A 19786-nucleotide genomic window follows, 5' to 3' on the forward strand; every position below is an offset into this window, starting at 1 on the left:
AACACTTTCATCCGTATGTTACATTATTCATACCAGACCAGCAATGCCACTAATTGTTGGGTGTGTGGTCGACTCCCCCCTTTCCAGACACCGAAGGGAGTTCTGCCACTCTTTCCTTATCCATTCTCACACAATGGTTCGTGTGGAGCATGGTCCACGTTAACGTCATCCTCAACAGATATGTCTTTTCTTAACAGTACATGTTTCCCAGACAAGCAAGGTCTCCCCCACAGAACAGGTTTAGATTTAGAAAATGAAGTATATAATTTAGGAAATTATTCGTCGAATTTCATGGTTCTGAATGTTCAGTCTGATACTACTCCAGACTCACCTGCTATTTCAGTACTACCAGTCAAAGGCGAATTATGTGTCCGTAGTTATGGTTCTGTACATATAGGTCATAGTGAATGTACTACTGTTATCCAGTATAGTGACGGTAGGAAATCTATTTTCAAAGCTTCACGTCATTCTTATTTTATTTGTGGTCAAACTGCATATGTCCGTCTGCCCCTCGATTGGGAGGGAACCTGTTACATTGCTTTCCTACTGCCACCTGTTTTTCTAGCCCCACCTGACTATCATAGGAATTCTTTCTTAGTACACACTAGACACAAGAGAAATCTCCCGATTGTCGATTATACTGAAACCGCCGCAGAGCAATTCATTGATATAGATAAAGGTGTTTTCCCTTATTTAGGTACAGTTGTAAATAGTAAGCTAATTCGTAGGTTAACAAGAACCCTTGAAGCAGTAGTAGATGAGACTGCCTCCGCTCTAGGTAACTTAACTGAAGAGCAATCCTTTATGAGAATTGTCGTTTTACAGAATCGTCTCGTCCTTGACGTCATACTGGCCGATAGGGGCGGGGCCTGTAGAGTTCTCGGATCCAGTTGTTGTATTTTCATTCCAAATAACGCACCGTCTGTTTATTCAGCTATAACCAGACTCCATAAAATTGCCCATCTGTTACACCAAGATCCAGGCACCTGGACATGGTCAGGTTGGTTCTGGAATATAATTTCCGCATGGGGATGGAAAGTCTTGTCCTTTCTAGGTATTATAGTAGCGATCATATTTAGCTGCTGCCTCTGTATACAATGTGGCCCTGCGATTTGCAGTATGTGTGCTACCTCTTGTATTTCCAGTCCCAAGCCCTGTTCTAAATCCCGTTCCAAGACAATTCGAGACGAGCAAATGGTACTGTATGAAATGATAGACGGTATCATGAATATTGATGTTTCCTGATGGAAACGTAGTGACAAGGAGGGAATGTGGAAAAGTAAATTTTGCCATGTTCTGTGTCCCTACGCCTCATCCATCATATGTTATGTGTGCATGATCAATATGCATATGTTATTCCCCATTTCTGATTAAAGACGCAATTACAGTTGTGTCCACCTCTAGTATGTTAGTTTCCAGTCCTCGTGAATACTACGAATATCAGGCCTATGTAAAGTAATGTTGCCACGTTTCTCAGTGTGCACGTTATTCCATTATAAAGTCCCCGTTTCCAGGCCTCAAAAGGGCCCGGACCACAGATTCAGCTCCTGTCTCCTGAAAGCCTCGCTGAGGAGCGATACAGCCCCCACCTGTATCCTCGACCCTTCGCTTGCTTCCTGCCTCGCAGTGCCCGGTGCACCCCGGCTCTGCCTCTGAGTCTGCCAAAAGTATGTTATAGTTCCTGCTATCAGTTCAGTCCTCCTCCTCTGCATTCCTAAGCTACTGAACTGCATCAATAGTTTCCGTCATTGTCTAGCCTTCTCGTCTCCATGTTAGAGAAATACTGTATTTAATAGTCATTTAATATTCTTCACGCACTACATGTAGAATAATGCATGGTCCAGTCTTAGAATCAAGTTAGCCTCTCCCCTCATGACTTCTAGTTTATATCAACATGTTCCCTAAACATCAGATACCAGATAGGGTTTAGGTACATGTCGCTCCGACCCTCCAGACTCTAGTCTCTGCTCCTAGAACAGAGTTCGTAGCCCCCAGCTTCTCCTAGTAATACGTCATTGCCAGTTTTCGCGCACCATTAGGTTAGAGGTCCCGGCTCCTTAGGTAGCCCCCTCCTATGTGTCCGCCCATTCATGACATATTCTGTTACGTTTGCATCACATGTCTAAGTAAACTCCCAGTTACACCTCTTTTTACTGTTATCTCTCGCGACTGTTACGCGTCACGCCTTCTACTCCACCCACTGCTACGCCTACTGCAATGTAATGCTATGTGTTTGCGCTATGTATATAAGTCAATGTTTTGTTATTAAAAGTTAGCGCGCTCATCCCAGACCTAGCCCCAGCAGCTGCTGGGCCTCTTTTCCCCTGTTCCTATGCAGGTTGTCCTGATCCTGTCCTTATGCTGTAATAAACCTGCAGAAACTCCTACTACCTCGAATCTTGACTCTTATTTATTGAGCTATCTGTTATTCATTCATTTCATCCAAAAATAGGGTATTATTTATTTATTTACCACAATATGCTGCGCTCGTGCTCCAGCTGGAGCTTCTTTCCGTCATGTTCTCGCTGGAGCTTCTTCTCCTCCAGTTCTCCTTGCAGCCGCAGCTGCTCGATGGCTAGCTTCTTCTCGGCCAGCTTGAGTTCTCCTTCCATTTTCAAACGGGCTAGTTCTAGCTCGTGGTTTCGGTTGCGCTCTCGGTCGGTCATCTCTTCTCGAGACAGACCTCTCTCGGGGCTGGAAGTCCGCGTCGGGGACTTTGCTCTTTCTTGCTCTGGGGCGTGGGTTTCGATCAGGGGTGCTCCCCCTCCATCGGCTTCCGTCGGTGCTGGAGGTTGGGCTCCGGTCTCCACCCAGGCTGTTAGAGCTTGTTGGAAGTCCTCTTTGGTGTTTAATCCCGTTGACGGGATATGGAGATCTTTGCAGAATTGCTTGAGCTCACGGTGCGAATAGTCTCCCAGAAGCTCCATCTGGAAGGTGGTCTTGTCGTTAGTGACGCTCATGGCTGCTCTTTGTTCGGGTAGTGTGTCAGTACTGTACGATCCCTAGACGTAGGTTCTTATCGCGACGCTGCCACCAATGTTAGAAGGGGCAATCTCCGAGGGCCAGGTTGTGCTCACCCAGACACCCCAAGATCCACCTCTCCCACAGAACTTGCCGAGTCTTGATTGTGAGGTCCTCGCCGGGGAGGCCTTTGGGTTTGGGATCGTACACACTGAGCTCACACCACACTACGAACAGACACCACACCGTTGGGTTTTAGGAACAGGTTCTTTATATCAGCAACTAATGAAGGAAGCACTCTTATATACACAGTGGCAACAGGACCACAAAGTCTCTGAGGATTCGGGAAGGGGGAAGCGGGACAGTCTTTTAGTCTCTGGGTCAGTACGAGGCGTACCCCACGCACAGCTCTCAATCCTTGAGCCGGGGGTTACGGGATGGTGGTCGTACTGGCTGCCTCACCTTCGTCGAGTCGGCCCGGTCGTGATGGTGGTCTCGATGGTCCAGCCGGACCAGAGTACTCCTCGAGCCGCGACGAGGTCAGCAGGGCTTGATCTGGAGAAGTTCGTGAGAGCCGCGACAGCGTCAGCAGGGCTTGGATGGTCTTAGAGGTCGAGCCGCGACAGCGTCAGCAGGGCTCGGATGGTTGCAAGTTCAGCTCGAGCCGCGACAGCGTCAGCAGGGCTCCGATGGGCTTAGATGTCGAGCCGCGACAGCGTCAGCAGGGCTCCGGTGGTCTTTAGAGATCGAGCCGCGACAGCGTCAGCAGGGCTCAGAGGTTCCAGGTGAGTCTTCTTAGGGTCAGCCGCGATCAGATCAGCAGGCTTCAGGTCCAAGATACAACTGCCCGCTAGTTGTCAGGCGGGCCCAGTTATAGTCCTTCTACTCTTTGATCTCCGGAACCTCGCAGGCAGAGGTCTCCGGCCCTGGGGGCTGGTCGTTGGCGAGGTCCGGCGGTTGGCTCTTTGATCCCTTTGAAAGATGGGTCCGGGAATTCCCAGACGCCCAGCGGGTCTGGAGCCAGCCCTCGGGGGGGCCAGAGGGGTGATCGAAACTGGCCCACAGGGGAGGGCCAAAGGTGTGACAGAAACCAGCCCCTCAGGGGAGGCCGGAGGTGCCATCGAAACTCCCTGGCTTATCTCACTCGGGGAGCCCTTTACCCCCCAGCCGGGACGGGCGCGCCTTTGGAGTCTGGGCCTCGCTGGGGCCGGGGTCACGCTAGGCCTAGGGAGACAGGGATGTCGGGAAGGGAAGATGGCGTCCGGGCCTTGTGGGGCATGCATGGTTAGGCGCTCGGAGCCGGGCGAGGAGCGGGAAAGGCAGGCCTGGTCAAGGTTCTCGGGGGATCTAGGTGTCCCTGGGTAGGACGACCAGGCTCGGGTTGCAGGCTACACTAACGGGGTGGCTGCGCAGGGGACTCGGGGTACAGGCCTACGCTCACAGGGTGTGGAGGGACAGAGGTGAACCACGCCACGAGGCCGGGTCCAACACGGGGTGTTATACACACACACACTCTGATGCTGGGCACTGGTGGGCAGTGGGGGGGGGGGTGTTATACACACACACACTCTGATGCTGGGCACTGGTGGGCAGTGGGGGGTGTTATACACACACACACTATGATGCTGGGCACTGGTGGGCAGTGGGGGGTGGTGTTATACACACACACACTCTGATGCTGGGCACTGGTGGGCAGTGGGGGGTGTTATACACACACACACTCTAATGCTGGGCACTGGTGGGCAGTGGGGGGTGTTATACACACACACACTCTGATGCTGGGCACTGGTGGGCAGTGGGGGGTGTTATACGGGGGTTATACACACACACACTCTGATGCTGGGCACTGGTGGGCAGTGGGGGGGTGGTGTTATACACACACACACTCTGATGCTGGGCACTGGTGGGCAGTGGGGGGGGTGTTATACGCACACACACTCTGATGCTGGGCACTGGTGGGCAGTGGGGGGGTGTTATACACGCACACACTCTGATGCTGGGCACTGGTGGGCAGAGGGGGGGTGTTATACACACACACACTCTGATGCTGGGCACTGGTGGGCAGTGGGGGGGGGTGTTATCCATACACACACTCTGATGCTGGGCACTGGTGGGCAGTGGGGGTGGTGTTATACACACACACACTCTGATGCTGGGCAGTGGGGGGGTGTTATACACACGCACACTCTGATGCTGGGCACTGGTGGGCAGTGGGGGTGGTGTTATACACACACACACTCTAATGCTGGGCACTGGTGGGCAGTGGGGGGTGTTATCCACACACACACTCTGATGCTGGGCACTGGTGGGCAGTGGGGGGGTGTTATACACACACACACTCTGATGCTGGGCACTGGTGGGCAGTGGGGGGGTGTTATACACACACACACTCTGATGCTGGGCACTGGTGGGCAGTGGGGGTGGTGTTATACACACACACACTCTGATGCTGGGCACTGGTGGGCAGTGGGGGGGTGTTATCCACACACACACTCTGATGCTGGGCACTGGTGGGCAGTGGGGGGGTGTTATACACACACACTCTGATGCTGGGCACTGGTGGGCAGTGGGGGGGTGTTATACACACACACACTCTGATGCTGGGCACTGGTGGGCAGTGGGGGGGGTGTTATACACACACACACTCTGATGCTGGGTACTGGTGGGCAGTGGGGGGGGTGTTATACACACACACACTATGATGCTGGGCACTGGTGGGCAGTGGGGGGGTGGTGTTATACACACACACACTCTGATGCTGGGCACTGGTGGGCAGTGGGGGGTGTTATACACACACACACTCTGATGCTGGGCACTGGTGGGCAGTGGGGGGTGTTATACACACACACACTCTGATGCTGGGCACTGGTGGGCAGTGGGGGGGTGTTATACGGGGGTTATACACACACACACTCTGATGCTGGGCACTGGTGGGCAGTGGGGGGGGTGGTGTTATACACACACACACTCTGATGCTGGGCACTGGTGGGCAGTGGGGGGGGTGTTATACGCACACACACTCTGATGCTGGGCACTGGTGGGCAGTGGGGGGGTGTTATACACGCACACACTCTGATGCTGGGCACTGGTGGGCAGAGGGGGGGTGTTATACACACACACACTCTGATGCTGGGCACTTGTGGGCAGTGGGGGGGGGGTGTTATCCATACACACACTCTGATGCTGGGCACTGGTGGGCAGTGGGGGTGGTGTTATACACACACACACACACTCTGATGCTGGGTGTTGGACAGGCCACATGAAGGGCCGCTCTCCCCCGGCCCAACCAGGCCCGAACCAGCCACGCAAGTACCACACACCACCATTGCACGTCCACCGTCCCCGCAGGGACCCCTACACTCGAACCTGTTGACCCCGTAGGCCGACCCACTACCGGCCTGCGCGCCCATCCTGGGCGCCATCTTGGACACTCCACCACGAGGCCGCCTGGCCCCCGATCGACCTCAACCCTGGGCCTGGCCAGGCCTCAGACATTCCGGCACCAACATCCACCCAGGAGGTGAGCGGGCTACTTGGTCAGTCAATGGGAGCAGGAGGTGTCGATGGCTCTCACCCGCCAAGTGCCGCTCGCCCATCGCCTCCCCGGACGCTGGCTCCACCCCCCTGCTGGGTGTCTGAACCCCCTCATCCCGGACCTCCCGACCTCCAAGTGCGAGGGTCCGGACATCAAAGCACACCAGCCCTATAACTGGGGCAGCTCCAGAGCAGGACGGGAGTTGTATCTTGGAGTCGAGAGACGCAAAGAAGAACTCATCCTTGACGGACTACTGGCGCTGCCGTAGCTCTGTCCTGTGCACCCTCGTCTTGCCTGCTGGCGCTGCCGCGGCTTTGGGAACCACCCTATCCTTCATCATCGTCGGGACCTGCTGGCTTAGCCGCGGACCGTTTGTAACCACCACCTTCATCGGGACCTGCTGGCTCTGCCGCGGACCGTCGTCTGCCTTATCCATCTCGGGACCTGCTGGCTCCGCCGCGGCCCGTTCATCTACACCACCGAGCTCGAGGATTGAGAGCTATTTTCCATCGTTTTGGTAACAAGACTGTCCCGCTACCCTTTTCCCAAACAGAGACCAGAATAGAGGGGACCCCTGAGTCCAGACCTCCTTGTACCATTCTACCGTACTTGAAGAATTGTCTATAAAGTATCGTTGAACTTTATCATTGTGTGGTGTCCGTCTGTGGGGGGGAAGTTACTTGTCTGTACGATTCACTGGAGACGGCTCTCCCCGGAGACCTCTCCCCGTATCCTCGGCCGACCCTCCCGGTCCGTCTAACATTGGTGGCCAGCGACGGGATCCGAATCACCGCATAAACCGTACAGAGAGTAGCTCACCCCACGGCGAATCACGATGTCAACTAAAGAAAGCGGATCAACGGAGAAATTCCAGATGGAGAAATTGGGCGAGTACAGCCATCGTGAACTTAAACAGTTCTGTATCGAATTAGGTATCGCTACCACCGGACTAAATACCAAAGATGACTTTAAGCAGGCCCTGGAATCTTGGGCAGAAACCGGGGCTGCCGGAACCCCCGATCAAGACATCACAGCACAAACCCCCATGGCCCCTGAAGAGCGAAGAACGGGTCTCTCGCCAGGCGAGATCCAGGAACGAGAAAGAACCCGACTACACGAGCTGGAAATGGCCCGGCTCAAAATGGACGTTGAACTAAAGTTGGCCGAACAGAAAATCAACTTAGAGCACCTGCGTCTCCGAGAAGAAAGAGAGGAGAAACAGAGACAAAGGGAGCTCGAGGAAAAGAAACTGGCATATGAACATGAACGGAAATTAGCTGAAATCGACCTACGCAAACAGAATAAAGAAACAGGGGTGCCCGAGCAACCCCACACTCCAGGGGCAACAGAGAAGAAGGTACACATCCCCAAGGATGTCGTTCGAGAATACTTCCGAGAGGACGACATCCAGCAATGGTTTAAGGCCTATGAAATCGCTATGACTGCACACCGGATCGATAGAAGCGATTGGGGGGCCGGTCTGTGGGGGAGATTCCTCAATGAGGGCCGCGACGCCCTGCTACAACTCCCGGACCAGCAGATGACCTCCTATGACCATATGAAAGCGGCACTCCTCACCCGCTATGGCCTCACACCCGAGATGTACCGTCAGAGGTTCCGAGACTGCACCCGCATCCCAGGTACAACTTGGGTGGACTATGTCAATTACTTTAGCCGAGCCTTCGAGGGCTGGATCAAAGGAAGCAAGGTCACAACCTACGAACAACTGTTCAATCTTATGGTATGGGAGCACCTGTCGAACAATTGCTTCATGGAACTTCGCCAGCACCTCCTCGACAGCAAGTTAACGGATCCCCGGCAGCTCGCAGCCGAAGCTGACCGGTGGGAGATCACCAGAGTGAGTCGAAATGGGTCCTCCGAACAGAACCGGAACAACAATGGTCAGCACCGTCCCCGAGGAGGTGGAGGCCAAGGACGCGGAAGAAGCAACGCTCCGGTCACCCCCACTATCAGCCCCACCCCCCCGTCCAACCGGGGCAGCACCCCAGCGCGACCGGGACCTCGAGCCAATGTTACCTGCCATCGATGTCAACGAGTCGGACACTATGCAAACGACCCAAACTGCCCCCAGTACCAGAGCCCAAGACCCCGCCAAGTAGCCGCTGCTGCTCTGGGGGAGGAACGGATCTCAGACGAACAAGAAGAATATGAACAGGAACACCAAGAATGGGAGCCAGCCGCCATGGCTCTCGCCTGCCTAGGGGGGAGAGACATGGTCCCGCGGGTCCCCCTACCCGCTAATACCCAGAAGTACAGCCAATGGGTGGGCATCAATGGACGCCGGGCGGAAGCCCTTCGTGATACTGGGGCCAGTGTAACAGCCGTCCGCTGTCACCTGGTGACCCCCGAACAATACTTACCAAACATTCTCTGCCCTGTACGTTCAGCCGATAACTCAGAAAGTCTGTGTCGGATGGCCTGCGTCCCCTTCGAATGGGGAGGGGTCTCCGGCATGTTGAAGGTGACGGTCCGAGATGATGCCCCCGTAGACTGCCTCCTGGGTAATGACCTGGAAAGCTCTCCATGGGCAGCAGTCGAACGAAAAGAGCACCTGGGGATGCTGGGCGTCCCGGACTGGGCGTGCGTCACCACCCGGTCCATGACCGCCCGTGCCAACACCCGCCGAGAGGAACTCGAATGGCCGGCGCCACCGCCTCCGGTCGCCCCCGCCGAAACCACCGACCGTGATGTCCCCCCCGAACCAGCTCAACCTCCAGACCTCGCTAACCTCGACCAGTGGCCTCAAGAGGGGGGGCCCACGCAAGAACAATTTCGCCAAGAACAAAGGACCTGTCCGTCCCTCGAGGGACTCCGCCAGCAAGCGCTAGCCCAAAGCGCAGGGGATACCTCCGGAACTCACTGGGTCTACTGGGACAATGATCTGCTGTACAGTGAGCAAAGGATCGCGGAGCTGGGGGCCAGCCGAGTCCTAGTGGTACCCCTCCGTTTTAGAGACTTTCTGCTAAACCTGGCCCACGATGTCCCCCTGGCAGGACACTTGGGTCAAGACAAAACCTATAGCCGCCTGGTGACCCACTTCTTCTGGCCCAAAATGAGGGACAATGTACACCAGCATTGCCGATCTTGCCCCACGTGCCAAGCCAGTGGGAAGAGCGGCCGCAAACTGAAAGTCCCCCTGCAACCTTTTCCCGTGGTCACCACCCCGTTCGAGAGGGTCGGAATCGATATCGTAGGGCCCCTGGACCCGCGCACAAAACAAGGCCATCGATTCATCCTGGTGCTAGTGGACCACGCCACCCGCTACCCGGAGGCTGTTCCCCTGCGGACTGTGACAGCCCCGGTAGTCGGCCGGGCTCTGATGGGGATCTTCTCCCGGGTGGGCTTCCCCCGGGAGGTCGTCAGTGACAGAGGCACGAACTTTATTTCGAAATACATGAAATCTCTCTGGCAACAGTGCGGGGTTACCTACCGGTTCACGACCCCCTATCACCCTCAAGGAAACGGACTCGTTGAGCGGTTCAACCGCACGCTCAAAGGGATGATCGGGGGGTTGGAAGAGCCCCTCCGTCGCCAGTGGGATGTACTGTTGCCGTGCCTTCTCTTCGCATATCGAGAGGTTCCCCAGAAGTCCCTGGGCTTCAGCCCATTTGAACTGCTGTATGGACACCCCGTGCGCGGGCCGCTCAGCCTAGTTAAGGAAGGCTGGGAGATGCCCCCTCTAAAGAACCCACCAGATGTGTTCCGCTACCTCCTAACACTCCGCAACCAGACCCGGCGATTCCGAGAACTAGCAAAAGCCAACCTAGAGGCCAGTCAGGAGGACATGAAAAGGTGGTATGACCGGAATGCCTCCTCCATCGAGTTTGAACCTGGGCAACAGGTATGGGTGATGTCCCCCACCGAACCCTGCGCCCTACAAGACAAGTGGACAGGGCCCTTCAAGGTGGTCGAGCGCAAGGGTCCGGCTACCTATCTCATCGACTTGGAATCTTCCCGGAACCCCCTCCGGGTCCTCCACGCTAACAGACTGAAACCGCACTTTGTACGGACAGAACTCAGCCTCCTGATGGCCACAGACAATGGGGCTGAAGAGGACTCCGAGCCCCTCCCGGACCTCCTACGAACGCGGGAGAAAGACGGTTCCGTAGATGGGGTCCGACTCTCAGAGGCCCTCACCCGAGAGCAACACCAGGAGTGCCAAGTTCTCCTATCACAATTCGCCAGCCTGTTCTCCCTCACCCCAGGGGTCACTTCCTGGTGTACGCACGATGTGGACACGGGGGACAGCCCCCCTATCCGCCACCGGGCCTACCGCGTGCCAGATCGGGTACGGGCCTGCATCCAGGAGGAAGTAGCCAAAATGCTCACGCTCGGGGTCATCGAGCCCTCAGACAGCCCCTGGGCCAGCCCTGTAGTACTGGTCCCCAAAGCAGCTGCCCCCGGCACCACACCAGAACTCCGGTTCTGCGTCGACTACCGGGGCTTGAATGCGGTCACCAGGACAGACGCACATCCCATCCCCCGGGCAGATGAACTAATCGACCGCATGGGAGCTGCCCGCTACCTCAGTATCTTCGACCTGACGGCGGGCTACTGGCAAATCGGCCTCACACCCCGGGCACAAGAACGTTCTGCCTTTTCCACGCCCGATGGCCATTACCATTTCACAGTCATGCCCTTCGGCATGAAGAATGCCCCAGCAACATTCCAACGGCTCGTCAATCAGGTCCTGGCGGGGCTCGAAGGATTCAGCGCCGCCTACTTAGACGACATCGCTGTATACAGCAACCAGTGGTCCGAGCACCTCCACCACCTCCGAGCAGTACTGCACGCCCTTCAGCAAGCTGGCCTCACGATCAAGGCCAGCAAATGTCAAATTGGGCAAGGGTCTGTAACCTACCTCGGGCACCAGGTGGGAAGCGGCCTGGTGGCCCCTCTGCAGCTAAAAATTGCCGCCATCCAGTCCTGGCAGCCCCCCACTACCCAGACCGAGGTACGAGCCTTCCTGGGCCTCACGGGCTATTACCGAAGATTCGTGAAAGACTATGGTACTATCGTGAGGCCCCTCACAGAGCTCACGTCAAAAAAATCAGCCCCAGAAAGTCAACTGGACCCCAGAGTGTCAAGCTGCATTTGAACAATTGAAAGCCGCCATGTGCTCCGCCCCCGTGCTCCAGGCCCCCGACTACAGCCGGGAGTTCATCGTCCAGACGGATGCCTCCGACCATGGCATTGGGGCAGTCCTGTCCCAAGTGAACACCGAAGGCCATGACCAGCCGGTGGCCTTCATCAGCCGGCGACTCCTACCACGGGAACAACGCTGGAGCACCATAGAGAGGGAGGCCTTCGCGGTGGTATGGGCCCTCAAGAAGCTCCGGCCCTACCTTTTTGGCACACCCTTTCGGGTACAGACCGACCACCGACCCCTGCAGTGGCTGATGCAGATGCGGGGGGAAAACCCGAAGTTACTACGCTGGTCCATCTCCCTACAAGGGATGGACTTCACAGTTGAACATCGGCCTGGGCCCGATCACGCCAACGCAGATGGCCTGTCCCGGTTCTTCCGCCTCGACGCGAAGAGTCCCCAAGAGAACGGGTAACTCTCCCCGCCTTCAGCTGGGGGGGACGCATGTTGGACAGGCCACATGAAGGGCCGCTCTCCCCCGGCCCAACCAGGCCCGAACCAGCCACGCAAGTACCACACACCACCATTGCACGTCCACCGTCCCCGCAGGGACCCCTACACTCGAACCTGTTGACCCCGTAGGCCGACCCACTACCGGCCTGCGCGCCCATCCTGGGCGCCATCTTGGACACTCCACCACGAGGCCGCCTGGCCCCCGATCGACCTCAACCCTGGGCCTGGCCAGGCCTCAGACATTCCGGCACCAACATCCACCCAGGAGGTGAGCGGGCTACTTGGTCAGTCAATGGGAGCAGGAGGTGTCGATGGCTCTCACCCGCCAAGTGCCGCTCGCCCATCGCCTCCCCGGACGCTGGCTCCACCCCCCTGCTGGGTGTCTGAACCCCCTCATCCCGGACCTCCCGACCTCCAAGTGCGAGGGTCCGGACATCAAAGCACACCAGCCCTATAACTGGGGCAGCTCCAGAGCAGGACGGGAGTTGTATCTTGGAGTCGAGAGACGCAAAGAAGAACTCATCCTTGACGGACTACTGGCGCTGCCGTAGCTCTGTCCTGTGCACCCTCGTCTTGCCTGCTGGCGCTGCCGCGGCTTTGGGAACCACCCTATCCTTCATCATCGTCGGGACCTGCTGGCGTAGCCGCGGACCGTTTGTAACCACCACCTTCATCGGGACCTGCTGGCTCTGCCGCGGACCGTCGTCTGCCTTATCCATCTCGGGACCTGCTGGCTCCGCCGCGGCCCGTTCATCTACACCACCGAGCTCGAGGATTGAGAGCTATTTTCCATCGTTTTGGTAACAAGACTGTCCCGCTACCCTTTTCCCAAACAGAGACCAGAATAGAGGGGACCCCTGAGTCCAGACCTCCTTGTACCATTCTACCGTACTTGAAGAATTGTCTATAAAGTATCGTTGAACTTTATCATTGTGTGGTGTCCGTCTGTGGGGGGGAAGTTACTTGTCTGTACGATTCACTGGAGACGGCTCTCCCCGGAGACCTCTCCCCGTATCCTCGGCCGACCCTCCCGGTCCGTCTAACACTGAGCAGTGGGGGGGGTGTTATACACACGCACACTCTGATGCTGGGCACTGGTGGGCAGTGGGGGTGGTGTTATACACGCACACACTCTGATGCTGGGCACTGGTGGGCAGTGGGGGGTGTTATCCACACACACACTCTGATGCTGGGCACTGGTGGGCAGTGGGGGGGGGGTGTTAGCCATACACACACTCTGATGCTGGGCACTGGTGGGCAGTGGGGGGGGGGTGTTATACACACACACACTCTGATGCTGGGCACTGGTGGGCAGTGGGGGGGTGGTGTTATACACACACACACTATGATGCTGGGCACTGGTGGGCAGTGAGGGGGGTGTTATACACACACACACTCTGATGCTGGGCACTGGTGGGCAGTGGGGGGGTGTTATACACACACACACTCTGATGCTGGGCACTGGTGGGCAGTGGGGGGGGTGTTATACACACACACACTCTGATGCTGGGCACTGGTGGGCAGTGGGGGGTGTTATACACACACACACTATGATGCTGGGCACTGGTGGGCAGTGAGGGGGTGGTGTTATACACACACACACTCTGATGCTGGGCACTGGTGGGCAGTGGGGGGTGTTATAAACACACACACTATGATGCTGGGCACTGGTGGGCAGTGGGGGGGTGGTGTTATACACACACACACTCTGATGCTGGGCACTGGTGGGCAGTGGGGGGGGTGTTATACACACACACTCTGATGCTGGGCACTGGTGGGCAGTGGGGGGTATTATACACACACACACTCTGATTCTGGGCACTGGTGGGCAGTGGGGGGGTGTTATACGGGGGTTATACACACACACACTCTGATGCTGGGCACTGGTGGGCAGTGGGGGGGTGGTGTTATACACACACACACTCTGATGCTGGGCACTGGTGGGCAGTGGGGGGGGGTGTTATACGCACACACACTCTGATGCTGGGCATTGGTGGGCAGTGGGGGGGTGTTATACACGCACACACTCTGATGCTGGGCACTGGTGGGCAGAGGGGGGGTGTTATACACACACACACTCTGATGCTGGGCACTGGTGGGCAGTGGTGGGGGTGTTATCCATACACACACTCTGATGCTGGGCACTGGTGGGCAGTGGGGGTGGTGTTATACACACACACACTCTGATGCTGGGCAGTGGGGGGGTGTTATACACACGCACACTCTGATGCTGGGCACTGGTGGGCAGTGGGGGTGGTGTTATACACACACACACTATGATGCTGGGCACTGGTGGGCAGTGGTGGGGGAGTTAGCCATACACACACTCTGATGCTGGGCACTGGTGGGCAGTCGGGGGATGTTAGCCATACACACACTCTGATGCTGGGCACTGGTGGGCAGTGGGGGGGGTGTTATACACACACACACTCTGATGCTGGGCACTGGTGGGCAGTGGGGGGGGTGGTGTTATACACACACACACTCTGATGCTGGGCACTGGTGGGCAGTGAGGGGGGTGTTATACACACACACTCTGATGCTGGGCACTGGTGGGCAGTGGGGGGGGTGTTATACACACACACACTCTGATGCTGGGCACTGGTGGGCAGAGGGGGGGTGTTATACACACACACACTTTGATGCTGGGCACTGGTGGGCAGTGGTGGGGTGTTAGCCATACACACACTCTGATGCTGGGCACTGGTGGGCAGTGGGGGGGGGGTGTTATCCACACACACACTCTGATGCTGGGCACTGGTGGGCAGTGGGGGGGTGTTATACACACACACACTCTGACGCTGGGCACTGGTGGGCAGTGGGGGTGGTGTTATACACACACACTATGATGCTGGACACTGGTGGGCAGTGGTGGGGGAGTTAGCCATACACACACTCTGATGCTGGGCACTGGTGGGCAGTGGGGGGATGTTAGCCATACACACACTCTGATGCTGGGCACTGGTGGGCAGTGGGGGGGGGGTGTTATACACACACACACTCTGATGCTGGGCACTGGTGGGCAGTGGGGGGGTGGTGTTATACACACACACACTCTGATGCTGGGCACTGGTGGGCAGTGAGGGGGGTGTTATACACACACACTCTGATGCTGGGCACTGGTGGGCAGTGGGGGGGTGTTATACACACACACACTCTGATGCTGGGCACTGGTGGGCAGAGGGGGGGTGTTATACACACACACACTTTGATGCTGGGCACTGGTGGGCAGTGGTGGGGTGTTAGCCATACACACACTCTGATGCTGGGCACTGGTGGGCAGTGGGGGGGGTGTTATCCACACACACACTCTGATGCTGGGCACTGGTGGGCAGTGGGGGGGTGTTATACACACACACACTCTGATGCTGGGCACTGGTGGGCAGTGGGGGGTGTTATACACACACACACTCTGATGCTGGGCACTGGTGGGCAGTGGGGGGGTGTTAGCCATACACACACTCTGATGCTGGGCACTGGTGGGCAGTGGGGGGGGGTGTTATACACACACACACTCTGATGCTGGGCACTGGTGGGCAGTGGGGGGGTGGTGTTATACACACACACACTCTGATGCTGGGCTCTGGTGGGCAGTGAGGGGGGTGTTATACACACACACACTCTGATGCTGGGCACTGGTGGGCAGTGGGGGGGGGGTTATACACACACACACTCTGATGCTGGGCACTGGTGGGCAGTGGGGGGGTGTTATACACACACACACTATGATGCTGGGCACTGGTGGGCAGTGAGGGGGTGGTGTTATACACACACACACTCTGATGCTGGGCACTGGTGGGCAGTGGGGGGTGTTATACACACACACACTATGATGCTGGGCACTGGTGGGCAGTGGGGGGGTGGTGTTATACACACACACACTCTGATGCTGGGCACTGGTGGGCAGTGGGGGGGGTGTTATACACACACACTCTGATGCTGGGCACTGGTGGGCAGTGGGGGGTATTATACACACACACACTGATTCTGGGCACTGGTGGGCAGTGGGGGGGTGTTATACGGGGGTTATACACACACACACTCTGATGCTGGGCACTGGTGGGCAGTGGGGGGGTGGTGTTATACACACACACACTCTGATGCTGGGCACTGGTGGGCAGTGGGGGGGTGTTATACACACACACACTCTGATGCTGGGCACTGGTGGGCAGTGGGGGGTGTTATACGGGGGTTATACACACACACACACTCTGATGCTGGGCACTGGTGGGCAGTGGGGGGTGTTATACACACACACACTCTGATGCTGGGCACTGGTGGGCAGTGGTGGGGGTGTTATCCATACACACACTCTGATGCTGGGCACTGGTGGGCAGTGGGGGTGGTGTTATACACACACACACTCTGATGCTGGGCAGTGGGGGGGTGTTATACACACGCACACTCTGATGCTGGGCACTGGTGGGCAGTGGGGGTGGTGTTATACACACACACACTATGATGCTGGGCACTGGTGGGCAGTGGTGGGGGAGTTAGCCATACACACACTCTGATGCTGGGCACTGGTGGGCAGTGGGGGGATGTTAGCCATACACACACTCTGATGCTGGGCACTGGTGGGCAGTGGGGGGGGGGGTGTTATACACACACACACTCTGATGCTGGGCACTGGTGGGCAGTGGGGGGGGTGGTGTTATACACACACACACTCTGATGCTGGGCACTGGTGGGCAGTGAGGGGGGTGTTATACACACACACTCTGATGCTGGGCACTGGTGGGCAGTGGGGGGTGTTATACATACACACACTCTGATGCTGGGCACTGGTGGGCAGAGGGGGGGTGTTATACACACACACACTTTGATGCTGGGCACTGGTGGGCAGTGGTGGGGTGTTAGCCATACACACACTCTGATGCTGGGCACTGGTGGGCAGTGGGGGGGGGGTGTTATCCACACACACACTCTGATGCTGGGCACTGGTGGGCAGTGGGGGGGTGTTATACACACACACACTCTGATGGTGGGCACTGGTGGGCAGTGGGGGTGGTGTTATACACACACACTATGATGCTGGGCACTGGTGGGCAGTGGTGGGGGAGTTAGCCATACACACACTCTGATGCTGGGCACTGGTGGGCAGTGGGGGGATGTTAGCCATACACACACTCTGATGCTCAGCACTGGTGGGCAGTGGGGGGGGGGGTGTTATACACACACACACTCTGATGCTGGGCACTGGTGGGCAGTGGGGGGGGTGGTGTTATACACACACACACTCTGATGCTGGGCACTGGTGGGCAGTGAGGGGGGTGTTATACACACACACTCTGATGCTGGGCACTGGTGGGCAGTGGGGGGGTGTTATACACACACACACTCTGATGCTGGGCACTGGTGGGCAGAGGGGGGGTGTTATACACACACACACTTTGATGCTGGGCACTGGTGGGCAGTGGTGGGGTGTTAGCCATACACACACTCTGATGCTGGGCACTGGTGGGCAGTGGGGGGGGGTGTTATCCACACACACACTCTGATGCTGGGCACTGGTGGGCAGTGGGGGGGTGTTATACACACACACACTCTGATGCTGGGCACTGGTGGGCAGTGGGGGGTGTTATACACACACACACTCTGATGCTGGGCACTGGTGGGCAGTGGGGGGGTGTTATACACACACACACTATGATGCTGGGCACTGGTGGGCAGTGGGGGGTGGTGTTATACACACACACACTCTGATGCTGGGCACTGGTGGGCAGTGGGGGGGTGTTATACACACACACACTCTGATGCTGGGCACTGGTGGGCAGTGGGGGGGTGTTATACACACACACACTCTGATGCTGGGCACTGGTGGGCAGTGGTCGGGTGTTAGCCATACACACACTCTGATGCTGGGCACTGGTGGGCAGTGGGGGGGGGTGGTGTTATACACACACACACTCTGATGCTGGGCACTGGTGGGCAGTGGGGGGGTGTTATACACACACACACTCTGATGCTGGGCACTGGTGGGCAGTGGTCGGGTGTTAGCCATACACACACTCTGATGCTGGGCACTGGTGGGCAGTGGGGGAGGTGGTGTTATACACACACACACTCTGATGCTGGGCACTGGTGGGCAGTGGGGGGTGTTATACACACACACACTCTGATGCTGGGCACTGGTGGGCAGTGGGGGGGTGTTATACACAAACACACTCTGATGCTGGGCACTGGTGGGCAGTGGGGGTGGTGTTATACACACACACACTCTGTTGCTGGGCACTGGTGGGCAGTGGGGGGGGGGGGTGTTATCTACACACACACTCTGATGCTGGGCACTGGTGGGCAGTGGGGGGGTGTTAGCCATACACACACTCTGATGCTGGGCACTGGTGGGCAGTGGGGGGGTAGTGTTATACACACACACACTCTGATGCTGGGCACTGGTGGGCAGTGGGGGGGTGTTATACACACACACACTCTGATGCTGGGCACTGGTGGGCAGTGGGGGGGGTGGTATACACACACATACTCTGATGCTGGGCACTGGTGGGCAGAGGGGGGGTGTTATACACACACACACTCTGATGCTGGGCACTGGTGGGCAGTGGTGGGGTGTTAGCCATACGCACACTCTGATGCTGGGCACTGGTGGGCAGTGGGGGGCTGGTGTTATACACACACACACTCTGATGCTGGGCACTGGTGGGCAGTGGGGGGGTGTTATACACACACACACTCTGATGCTGGGCACTGGTGGGCAGTGGGGGTGGTGTTATACACACACACACTCTGATGCTGGGCACTGGTGGGCAGTGGGGGGGTGTTATCCACACACACACTCTGATGCTGGGCACTGGTGGGCAGTGGGGGGGGGTGTTATACACACACACACTCTGATGCTGGGCACTGGTGGGCAGTGGGGGGGTGTTATACACACACACACTCTGATGCTGGGCACTGGTGGGCAGTGGGGGGGTGTTATACACGCACACACTCTGATGCTGGGCACTGGTGGGCAGAGGGGGGGTGTTATACACACACACACTCTGATGCTGGGCACTGGTGGGCAGTGGTGGGGTGTTAGCCATACACACACTCTGATGCTGGGCACTGGTGGGCAGTGGGGGGGTGGTGTTATACACACACACTCTGATGCTGGGCACTGGTGGGCAGTGGGGGGGTGTTATACACATACACACTCTGATGCTGGGCACTGGTGGGCAGTGGGGGGGTGTTATACACACACACTCTGATGCTGGGCACTGGTGGGCAGTGGGGGTGGTGTTATACACACACACACTCTGATGCTGGGCACTGGTGGGCAGTGGGGGGGTGGGGGGGTGTTATCCACACACACACTCTGATGCTGGGCACTGGTGGGCAGTGGGGGGGTGTTAGCCATACACACACTCTGATGCTGGGCACTGGTGGGCAGTGGGGGGGGGTGTTATACACACACACTCTGATGCTGGGCACTGGTGGGCAGTGGGGGGGGGTGTTATACACACACACACTCTGATGCTGGGCACTGGTGGGCAGTGGGGGGGGGGTTATACACACACACACTCTGATGCTGGGCACTGGTGGGCAGTGGGGGGGGGTGTTATACACACACACACACTCTGATGCTGGGCACTGGTGGGCAGTGGGGGGGGGTGGTGTTATACACACACACACTCTGATGCTGGGCACTGGTGGGCAGTGGGGGGGGTTAT

This window comes from Lissotriton helveticus, chromosome 6 (genome assembly GCF_964261635.1).
Source record: "Lissotriton helveticus chromosome 6, aLisHel1.1, whole genome shotgun sequence".
Lineage (NCBI taxonomy): Eukaryota > Metazoa > Chordata > Amphibia > Caudata > Salamandridae > Lissotriton > Lissotriton helveticus.